Here is a 12,524-nt window from a genome sequence, read left to right on the forward strand (position 1 = left end):
AAATATTAATAATAAATAAATAAAAATAATTATACTATAAATAAATTAATAAACTTAATTTAAAAATAATTACTGAGCTTTATTTTAGTACTATATATAGCAAATCACGATTAATCGTTTCTTAATATTTGTTTTTGCATTTTATCGATAACATACCAGTACAACTTTGAACTGATATGTTATCCAGAACATCTGACTTGCACTGGATGGAACTAAAATAAAACAGTAAATATATACATATACAAACGGAACATAAATTAAAGTTGGATTCACAATGTTGCGGTTACCGGAACAGGCCTGTATAATAGTAATAGATAGGATGTACTTATAAGGTGAGGTTATGCGAACAGCTGATTAAAATTAGTATATTCTTCACCACCACTATGGTCGAAGGAAAATCTTACAAAGTTCTATTGGATATTTCAGTAGGTATGCAAAAATAGAGTCGGTCTAGATTTCGACGTGGGTTCTATGGTGTAGGGTGTTATATATAGAAGATTCCGCCAGACTTTTGCCTATCATCTTTTGGAATTGTTACGAAAAACTTTTAACAAAATATCGTAATTTTTCTTTATATAATTACACAAATTTTTTTGTACTAACTCGATCTTACCCTTCCTCCCTTCCATACTATTGAAGCCATAGCTTAAATAGTCGAAGCTGTCGGCGGCAATAATCGACTTGAAACAATGCATATCCATTTCGATTTTTTTCGATTCATTGACTAAAGTCGATTATTCGATTTTTTATTCATTGAAAGTCGACTTCGACTTTTCGATTTTTTATACAAAAAGTCGGCTAATCGATTAGTCGAAAGTAGACTTTGGGATCCCTACTTTGGACCAATGGCTCAGAGCGCGACAGCATATTAACGGTAGCGTAACGGGCGGATGTTCGGATTTTTTTTGTCGTATCAAAGTATCGAACATCGTAAAAAAACAAACAACTAAATAAATAGAAACAATAAAACGAATAATAAATAATATTAATTACATTGCTAGTGTGTAATTAAATATTTTTTTTTTGTTAAGTGAAGTGCAAACCCTTGGCCAAGAGTCTTGTCTGTCAAAGAATGTAAATATCGAAAAGTAATAACCGAGTGCTTCTTTTTTTTACTGCGGGACAGTGAATCAACAACAAAACGCGCAATACCTTAAACGAAAGCTGTTTAGATTTCCGACTTCCAGCTTCATAGGCAAAAAAAAAGTATCGTCTTTGCTATTCCGTGCATTTATTTAACGACAAATTGTTTACTTTTTTAATGCAATATCTCCGGTTACAAGCAAAAACAACAAGTCGTATACGTGCGTGTGTGTGTGCCAGCTTGTGTATGTGAAACTATGAGTATTTTCGTTGTATCCAACGTTGCAAACCCACAACGACGACGTTGCCTGTGGTGACATTCAACAAATACACAAGAAATTAAACAAAAAGGTTGGGGGGAAATAGTCGTAGTAAACACCAAACAGCTACAACAATAACAAAAAAACCACAGCAACTATTGCTATTGCCGGGTAATGTAGACGGCCATAAAAGCAACTCACTCTACTCTCAACTCAACGAGTGACAGAGAGAGAGCAAAGTGATAAGGGGGAGCAAACGAAAAGCATTGTGAATTTATAATAAAAGTTTAAACAAATGAATGCACATACACCTAAACGTATGTACCTTATACAAACAAACATCTGTATGTGGAAACCACAAAACAACAATAATAAGTGAAGTGTATTTGCGGCAACAAAATATGAAATGAAAGATCTGAAATTAATGAAGTGAAAATATTGTGCAAAACAAACAAAAGTTCCCATAGGCCATACATAAAAAAGGCCGCGACAAAAACCCTAATAGCAGCAGCAGAAAAACAACAACAACAAACTACTACTGCTAATAATCGTAAAAATGTAAATATCTTCTAAATACATATTCCAATTTCCTATGGCAGTTATCGCGCCTTTGCATGAAGTGTACATACAAATTGTTCCGGTATACAACAACTCTGCCACTATAATACCTACACAGCAGGATATTTATCGAAGTATACGTGATTGAGTATGCGTATTTGTGTGCTAAACATGTGTGTGTGTTTAAAGTTCAAAAATTGCAAAAAAAAAACATTATCGCCAGCAGCAGCAACAGTGTTCTGAAAAATTCCTTTGCACCCAACAGTAACAACAAAGCCAGCAAATCTTGTATGTGAACTAGTGTGTGTGTGTGTGATTCAAGTTTAGCAGAGAATTCTTAAAGTTAGGCTTTGTTGTGCTGGCTGTGCAATGTGTCTTGTTGTTGTTGTTACTGTTGTGCTTTGAAGTTTAAGGAAAGGCAAATCCAGTTTTGTTTTCAAGTTTCCGATTTCTCTTTTTTCGGTGAAGTTTGTATGAATGTGCGCATTTTGTGTGTGAGTGTTGTCGCTTTTAAAGACACCATTGGGACATTCCTTTTGCCGCTTCACGCCCAACCACCACCCACCCCTTGAATTATCCAAATATCACAAATGGTGCGAAAAAGTGACATTGATTATGGAAGAGCAACAATCAAGATTTTACTACAGGAGGGCCTTGTATACAAAAATTTTGCCTTTGGCAGATTATTCTAGTCACATATCCATTCGTAATTACATTATACCATATGATATCCGGTCAGCTATGAGTTTTTTTTTTGAAATTTAAGTATAACAGTAAAACACCTGTTCGATTACAAGGCAAATAAAATGGAACCATAAAAAAGTGCTTACAAAGAGAGGAATATCAACGAAGGCTAAATATCGGATGTAGAAAACTAACAGGAAAACTACCTGTTCATAAACCCAAAAATGTTATCGGGTCGAACTTGTTATAGGGTCAAGCCACCTAAGATCTTCGGATATAGGTAAAATTAATATAAATAAGTAAAAACGGAGGCCACCGTAGCGCAGAGTTTAACATATCCGCCTATGACGCTGAACGCCTGGTTTCGAATCCTGGCGAGAACATCAGAAAAATTTTCAGCGGTGGCTTTTTCCCTCCTAATGCTGGCAACATTTGTGGGGTAATATGCCATGTAAAACTTCTCTCCAAAGAGGTGTCGCACTGCGGCACGCCGTATTTTGACCTTAAACTTGAATCGGACTGCACTCACTGTTCCTTAGTGGAATGTTCATGGGCAAAATTTGCAATTTGCAAAGTAAAAACGTGTTAAGTTCTGCCGGGTTGAATCTTGGGAGCCCACTACCATGGATTGTTCTAAGAACTTCCCACAAATAAACATAGTTGATGAGCATATGTGTACTTTATGTACCAAATAATGCAAAAATTTAAATTTCCAGTAGCTCAAGTTGTCAATTTCGGAGATTGGTGTATATGGGAGCTATATCATGTTTTAGACCGATTTGAATTGTACTTAGACCTGTTGTTGGAGGTCGTACCAGAATAAATCGTGCAAAGTTTTAGCCAAATCGGATAACTACTGCGACTTCCCGGGGTTTAAGAAGTAATATCGGGAGATTTGTTTATATGGGAACTATATCAGATTATAGGACGATTTAGACAGTACTCGACACGGTTATTGGAAGTTGTAGCAGAACATTATGTGAAAAGTTTTAGGCAAATCGGGTAACAATTACAACTTTCCGGTCTCAAAAAGTCAAATCGAAGGACCACTTTAAATGGGAGCTATATCTGAATCTAAACCGATACGGCCCATTTGCAGATCCCAACAATCTCACATCAATAAGAAGTATCTGTACAAAATTTCCAGGGGATATCATTATTCGTTCGACCGCTAATCTGATTTCGACCGATCGAAAAACGGACTTTGGCTAGATCGACTTAGAAATTCAAGCCGATGAAGAATATATCGCAGATCTATATTTCCAGGCGTTACAAACGGAATGGCTAGATAAGAATATATCGCAGATGTTACTAGATAAGTATTCCCATATCCTATGGTGGTGGAATAATAAACATACATGACATCATAGAATTTGAATGGGGCTTTTCATAATCTAAAGATGTCAACTAGGAAGATAGTTTCCTTTGTGGGGCCATATCGAAAAGTGGACACGTAGTTTATCGCACTGTGAAGATCTACAGAAAGGCTAGTACGCCCCCAATTTCAAATAATGTATCGGAAAAGGAAATTAAACTGCTTGTAAGGAAGGTGGTGTTGATTTAAAAGGGATTAGCTGCTCCGTCAGTTAAATATAATAGGTTAGGTTGAAGGAGAGCGTGTGGTTTTGAACCCTGACCCGAGGCCATGTACCTAAAACATTGATCATTGGTAAAAATTCTTTGCTCTTTACTTATTCCTTTATCCCTTTCTATTCTATATCCTTAATGGTATGTCTGCATTGAATTTTTTTGCTCATGTCGTTCGAAAAAATTTGAAATGTTTTGGAAATTGCATTTTTTCACACTCCAACATAAATGTTATGATGCACTTTTTTTAAGATTTATTTTTACTTGCTTTATCTTTAAAATTTTATTAATTTTTTTGGAAAAATTCGATTTTTAATTTTTGAAATTACTGAGGGCTGTGTCTACTTAGCATGTGGGAAAACCTGCTTTGAATGACTCGTTTTTGTGGCAAACGGGTGGTTTTGCCCTTATAAATTGTAAAGGAAACACGAGTCGTTTTCAGAGTATTATAAAGGAATAACGAGTCGTTTGCTCAAATCAGATTTGATTTGAACATAGTAAAAGTTGGCTAAGGTCGGATATACTGTCCAATTTCAATCAGTGGAATCTTTCTTTTGCAAATGCTGGACATTAGAATAAAATCGCTGGCCGCATCCATCTATAAGTACCGTGATCTTCCTATTTTCCCTTCGTATTGCGGATCTTTCCATGAGATCTTTACCCTCTTTCCGGAAGGGTTGGAACTTGCTATTTGCGCGTCTCTATCCCCGTAGAAGAAGGTAAGAAGAACCCAACCATTGTAGTGTTTTCCAAACGAAGATCCTTGCAATTAAAGAAGTGGTGGAACGGCTAAATATCCTCTCGGATAGCCTTTAAATCTGTGGGGACCTCACAACGAGATAGCTGAACTGTTCAAAATCCAACTCTTCTGAGTGCCGAGCCGCAGATATATTTCAGGAAATTGTAGAAAAGACGAGCTAACAGAATTGAATTTTATGGGTATGCCTCCAGCAACTTTCTCTCCACGCCTTTCGGACTCGACTTAAACTTGAATCGGACTGCACTTATTGATACATAAGAAGTTTGCCCCTGTTCCTTAGTGGATTGTTCATGGGCAATATTTGTTTGTTGTTTTAACCTACACGTCTAGAGGACTACCACTTTGCAGTTGTTGGCAAGAACAGTAGTCATTCAGTCTTTGTGTATGTCATGACAGGTCACTGACTGATCGCAAACCTAACATGAAACGACTTCTGCAGAAGCTGTGAGGACATCGAGAAATAAGACACTACAAAACACCTATTGTGTGTGTTCAGAAGAAGTTCCACTATGGATTATTATCTCTTTAAGAACTTGTCCGAATTGACAAATACGAACATTAGCAAGTTCTTGGACTTTTAAAGCAATCTGAATGGTTTAACAGTTGAAAGAAAAAGGTATCTTCCTTTTCCTTTAGTATCAAAATGGAAGAAAATGTCTGAGTCTTATTGCAGACTGCCACTAGCACAACTCTGCACCCGGCGCATTCGTTCACAGCCCTCTCGTCATTCTCTCTTCACTGGTTTGCCTGCCTGGTGGTTTTTGCCATGGGAATTGATTTCCTCTGTTTATACCCTACACCACTACTGAGGTACAGTATATTATAACTTAGTGCATTGGTTTGCAACGTTTGGAAGGAGAAGAGCTAGACCCATTGATAAGTATGATCGGTATACTTATCTTAGAATCACTTCCAGATTCGATTTAGCTATGTTCGTCTGTCTGTCCATGTGTTCTTGTGATCAAGTTACGGGTCGCATTTATTGTCCGAGTCTCTTTTTTGGCCCAAGGACGAACGTTATTGATTTTGCACAAAATCGGTTCAGATTTAGATATAGCTCCCATATATATCTTTCATACGATATGGTCTTTTAAGGCTGTAGAAGCCACAATTTTGGTCCGATCTTTACAAAATTTGGCGTGGGGTGTTTTATTCAACGTCCTCATATGTGTGCAAAATTTCGTCAAAATCGGTCCAGATTTAGATATAGCTAACTTTCATACTATATAGAATTTTATGGCTATAGCAGTCACAATTTTGGTTGGATCTATACAAAATTTTGCACGAAGTGTTGTCTTTAAAGTTTCAATACGACTGCAAAATATCATAAAAATCGGTTCAAATTTAGATATAGTACCCATATATATATTTTATCCGATATGGAGTTTTAAGGCTGTAGCAACCTCAATTTTGGTCCGATCTTTACTAAATTTGGCATGGCGTGCTTTATTTGACGTCTTCATATGTGTACAGAATTTCTTAAAAATCGATTCAGATTTAGATATGCCTTCCATCTTTCATCCAATTTAGACTTTAAAGGCTTTAGTAGGCACAATTTCGGCCCGATGTCTACAAAATTTAGCGTGGGTTGTTTTATTTAAAGTCCCTATCTAGAGCGATTTAATTTCATATAAATCGCTCTAGATTGAGACATAGCACCCATATATATATTTTGTCCGATATGATCTTTTAAGGCTCTAGAATCCACCATAAGATGTAGTACTAGGTTAATAAGATGTAGTACGAGGTGTTTTATTTAGATTTAGATATAGGTCCCCGAAATATCTTTCATCCGAAATAGACTTTAGCCTGTAGAAACCACAATTTTAGTCCGCTTTTGCATGAGACGTTTTATTTGTCCTGATTTAGATATAGCTCCAATGTATATATTTTATCCTATATGGACTTTTAAGGCAGTAAAAGCCAAAAGTTTGGTCACATCTCTAGATGTGAGATGTTCTATTTTGTATTGTGACAAGATTTGAAGATAAGTTTTACATATTAAAAGCAGCACGTGTACTAGGAGGTGTAGGGTATTATATAGTCGGCCCGCCCGACTTTTGCCGTTCCTTACTGGTTTATTCTCCCTTCGTTCTACTACTCTTGACCGCACTGTCGTAGATCTCTATCCGTCTTCTTCCTCTTCATTTTCAAAGCGAATACAATGGACCTATGATCGTGAGGCGCCTACCGCCCATGGCTGCTGGGTTAGGTGTCCTAACCTTAACGTAACTTTTAACATCAACCGTAGTCTCACTTATCTGATACGAAACTCCCGAATTACATACCTTTCCGACAAGGGAATGGTATATACCTAGCTCGTAACCATTATCCCATCGTCCTAAGTCTTTCGACGGGAGTGCTGTCTCTTACTTTATCCGTAGTTTTGGTAAGCCATGCGACACGCAGTTTATCCTCGAAGCTTATTCGGTCTTTGAGAACTTGTTATACCTGTTTCTGGTCAAAGAACTTGCACTGTATTTGGGTATTGGAGTGCATTCTTGTACATCATATACCAAATTTCGGTCAAACTGGATAAAACTGAGGCTTATAAGGACACAAGATCTAAGATTGAGGGATCGGCTAGGCAAATATATCGAAATTTTAACCGATATGGCCTACGTGTATTTGTTATCCCCAGTCTCCATTGTTAAGAAGAATGTTTGTCAAATTTTATGCTGTGGCGTCCTTAGTTCGAACGCTATCGTTTTTCAACAGACGGACATTGGTATATGAAATTTAGTATGTCATGTACTAAGTGTCAGTTCGATATCCTTATTCAAAAAGACTGCAGCGCAGTGATAATTTACTTTAGACTTTTATTTCAATGTATTGCCAACTCAATGACAAAATAATATAAATTTTTTCTTCATCGTATGGGGTTTGCTTGAAAGAAATTTTTTAAAAACTCTTTTTTCTATACGTAATTTTTTTTTTTCAATATTAAAGTTATTTTTAACGTTTTGAGAAAGTGAAAAATCTACTCATATCATAATAATAACTTTCAAGCCCTTCTTTGTTGTCATTCTTTATTTTTTTTTCTTTCAAACAAGTGTTGGCAACTGTTTTACAACCATTTAATTGCATTCCAATTCTTGCAAATCAATAAATTTTGCCGTTTCATAACAAAATTTTTCTGCACTTGTGTGTTACTCAAGCAAACAATTGGCATAGCGATATTAAATGCCGTTTGGTTACTTTGCACTTATCATGCCAGTAGGGAGGAAAGTGCAAACAGAGCTTTAGTAAGCTATCGATAAATTATCGAACAAACTCACACTTCCTCTCCCAACCGATCAATTAGTTTGGTTCTCTGCGAGTTCTTCTCTCTTCGGCTTAAGTTTTCATTTGCCAACACAAAGTAGAGAGCGAGGTGTAGAGTGAAGAAGACAATTTGGTTTTCACCTTCTATTGAATGGGATTTGCTCGATAATTGGCAGAGGTTGCCTATTATGAATCATATTTGGTTATGAAGTTTTCAGTTTTGGTTTTTTTTTATCACATTAACGAGTAGGTCATTATTTGTATATGCGCGGTAGTTACCAAGTGATACCATTTAAAAACTCTAGATAAAAGATAGGGGACTGACTATTTTTTAAAACAGTGAGCTTGAAATACCACCAAATACAAAGCGATGGTGTATCGAAATCAATCGTAATATGACGCGCATATGATGTAGGGGTATACTAATCTTGTCATTTTGTTTGTAATACTTCGAAATATTGATCTGAGACGCTTTAAAAGAAATGTATATATTCTTGATTGCCTTGCTATTCTGACTCGGTCCGTCTGTCGAAATCACGGTAGCGTTAGAAGTAGAGCTGGCAAACTATCGATAATCTCAACATTCCATACTTTTAATAGCAAGTATCGATACTATCGTTAATGTCCCATCAACTTTATTTCAAAAGAAAATGAGAAGTAACAAGTAAAAGCGTGCAAAGTTCGGCCGGGCTGAATCTTATATACCCTTCACCATGGATCGCATTTGTCAAGCTCTTATCCCGGCATCTCTTCTTAGGCAAAAAAGGATATAAGAAAAGATTTCCTCTGCTATTAGAGCGATATCAAGATATGGTCCAGCTTGGACCACAATTAAATTATATGTTGGAGACCTGTGTAAAATGTCAGCTAATTCGATTAAGAATTGCGCCCTTTGCGGGCTCAAGAAGAAAAATAGAGAGATCGATTTATATGGGAGCTGTATCGAGCTATAGGCCGATTCAGACCATAATAAACACGTATGTTGAAGAAGAAAAATAGAGAGATCGATTTATATGGGAGCTGTATCGAGCTATAGACCGATTCAGACCATAATAAACACGTATGTTGATGGTCATGAGAGGATCCGTCGCACAAAATTTCAGGCAAATCGGATAATAATTGCGACCACTAGAGGCTCAAGAAGTCAAGATCCCAGATCGGTTTATATGGCAGCTATATAATGTTATGAACCAATTTGAACCTTATTTGACACAGTTGTTGAAAGTAAGAATAAAATACGTCATGCAAAATTTCAGCCAAAGCGGATAGGAATTGCACCCTCTAGAAGCTCAAGAAGTCAAGACCCCAGATCTGTTTATATGATAGCTATATCAGGTTATAGACCGATTTGAACCATACTTGGCACAGTTGTTGGATGTCATAATAAAATACTTCGTGCAAAAATTCATTAAAATCGGATAAGAATTGCGCCCTCTAGAGGCTCAAGAAGTCAAGACCCAAGATCGGTTTATATGGCAGCTATATCAAGTTATGCACCGATTTGAACCATACTTGGATATCATAACAAAACACGTCGTGCAAAATTTCATTCCAATCGGATAAGAATTGCGCACTCTAGAGGCTCAAGAAGTCAAGACCCAAGATCGGTTTATATGGCAGCTATATCAAAACGTGGATCGATTTACATAAATCATACTTGGCACAGTTGTCGAATATCGTAACAAAACATGTCGTGCAAAATTTCATTTCAATCGGATAAGAATTGCGCACTCTAGAGGCTCAAGAAATCAAGATCCAAGATCGGTTCATATGGCAGCTATATCAGGTTATTGATCGATTGGAACCATACTTGGCACAGTTGTTGGATATCATAACAGATGAGCTCAAGACTCAAGAAGTCAAGCCCCAAGATCGGTTTATATGGCAGCTATATTAAAACATGGACCGATATAGCCCATTTACAATACGAATACTTCGAGTAGTTACAAACAGAATGACGAAATTAGTATAACCCCCATCCTATAGTGGAGGGTATACAAATTTCGAGATCGATTTATATAGAAGCAATATAAAGTCAGTTGGTACAAAATGTAAGCATTATCGGATGGAAATTGAGCCCTCTATAGGCCCAATGTATCTTAAAGGATACATAAGGTGTCGAATCGCTTAATTTTGTTTAAATTTGCAAAAAATTTAACTTTTCGATAGTACCCATCGGAAAAATATCAATCTATATTCAGACAAAAATTTAAATATCGATAGTGCCATCAACATTTTGCCAGCTCTAGTTAGAACGAACCCCGATTTTGACTTTTTGAGCCCCTAGAGGCCTCAATTTTTATCCGATTTGGCACAATGACTTGTGTTTTTTACTTCCAACATCCATGTCAAGTATTAACCGAATGGGTCTATAAACTGGCATAGACCCCCTTATAAACCGATTTCAGGATTTAATTGCTTGAGCTTCTAGAAACCTTAGTTTTTGACGATTTGACTGAAATATGGTATGTGAAGTACACTCGTGTCCTCCAATACTCTCAACTACTTCTTGAGACCATAGTAGCTTCAATCAGTACTAGATTTGATTGGTACAAAATAATGCAACATCCTGAGTTAACAAAGGTACTTCTTTTACCAGAATACATGGTGGTGTGTACCCAAGATTCGGCCCGTCCGAACTTACCATGCTTTGACTACAAACAAAGTAAGTGGCTAACATGTTAAAAACCGCTTGGTTTCCATTTGTAAAGGATAAGAAGGGAGATGAGGATGCCTTCTATTTTCTACCATTCAGATCGATTTAAAATTCCAACAACTTGGAAATTTTTACAACATGGAACTCCTTCCGACTGCCAGTGCGGAACATACACGTACCAAATATTTTTTCTCTTCCTCGTTGTCCTAACATCTCTACCGCAGAAGCCGTTACTTCGAACCTTCAGTCTATTAGCATATTTTCCGATCAGACAGTGACTTATCATGACGGACACAATGACTGAGACCTTTGTTCTAACCATTGATAGCAAAGCGGTAGACCTCTTAAAGACTGGATTAGGCCACATAATTTGGAGTGTTTACAACCCGCACTTTGTAAATATCTGCCATTCGTGGCGCTGAAGGCTCTTAAATTAGGTCATGTGAGGTCAAGGCTGGTAAGAAGATACAATAAGCTGCTTCGAACCATGCAAAAGGCTGTCAGGATCTACTGTGTCCCGGCCCATTAAGGGGTGGCGGGTACCGAAGAATTCGACAAGCAGTATAGAAGTGGATCGCTGGTTGGAATGTGCTATCGGTGAGTCCCTGTGCAAGCTTCAGGGTGAGGGATGGGCTGGTTCGGTAGGTTGCACGGAGGCAAAGACCCTGTCTGTGACTAAGGAAACATGGCTCCGGATTGTTGACAGGCGCGCTGACTGGTCTCTGCACTATTCGGACTTTGACGTCCCACTGCAACCAAAATTTTCAGTAATGATTTCTGCGCTTTACACTCGCATTTAGTCCTTGTAAACTTTTCGGTAGGGGCCATTTTCTCCCCCTAACGATTTTTTTCCATGACCCATGGCCATTTTATTTGGTCATGGCAACTCTAAACAGAGTTCGATTTGGTTTAACTCTCTTTCTCTCTCAAAGTGGATGCTTGAGTTGAAAACGAACATGTGTGCTGGGGCTCAAGCAAATTTAAAAGATCAACAAGTAGTAGCAGAGAGCAGAGCACAAATCCAGGTAATTTTACAAACACACCATCAACTGCCAACAGAAACAACAACACATGGTACTTAATTCAATGGCAGGGCAATCAGTTTCAAACTTCTACTTCAAACAGAGCCAACAAACAGATCGGAAGGTGAAAGACAAGACGAACGACTGAAAACAAACGGAACGGAAACGATCGAAACGAAAACAAAATAAATAATATAATAAAATAAAAAGATCATAATATTTTAAAGAATTTTTTGAGTTGTCTTTTTTTAACATATGAAGTTAAAATAGTGCCGCAAAAAAATGAAACGACGACGAGAATCTTGTGCATGTAACAATCGTTGAATAAAGAAGTGATGAATGTCAAGACTTTCTTAACAGTGGAGTTGCTATTGATATTTAAAATGTTTTTTAAAACTGTTGCTAGTAAATAAATGGTAGGATAGTTTCTATTACCTTGTTAAATCTAAAAGGTTTTCGATTTTTGCATTTTTATAAATGATTGAGAATGGAATTTAGAGTGAATGTGTGTAATGTCTGTCTGCCTGTTGCGTGATAAAGAGTGGCAAAAGTGTTGTATACCGTATATCTATCCCTCTCTAGTGTATGCTTAACGAAGTAAACAACAAAACAAAATAAAAACTTAGATTTGCGAACTCTGGTTACAAGTA

At 37.1% G+C, this 12,524-nt stretch overlaps 1 protein-coding gene across 4 annotated transcripts in view; it reads left to right on the forward strand.

Moving 5' to 3' along the window:
• The first annotated feature begins 867 nt into the window (after positions 1–867).
• The window catches only part of LOC106081131 (rho GTPase-activating protein Graf), a 349,632-nt gene continuing 337,975 nt past the window's right edge, over positions 868–12,524 (forward strand). For 2 of the 4 annotated variants that reach the window (XM_013242882.2, XM_013242886.2), the window contains exon 1: positions 868–1,901. The gene's annotated coding sequence lies outside the window, so the exon portion shown is untranslated. Of the gene's footprint in view, positions 1,902–12,040; positions 12,291–12,524 lie in introns of those variants that run through there. The other 2 variants (XM_013242885.2, XM_013242883.2) reach the window with 2 other exon arrangements.

The sequence above is a fragment of the Stomoxys calcitrans genome, chromosome 4 (assembly GCF_963082655.1).
Source record: "Stomoxys calcitrans chromosome 4, idStoCalc2.1, whole genome shotgun sequence".
NCBI classification, from domain to species: domain Eukaryota; kingdom Metazoa; phylum Arthropoda; class Insecta; order Diptera; family Muscidae; genus Stomoxys; species Stomoxys calcitrans.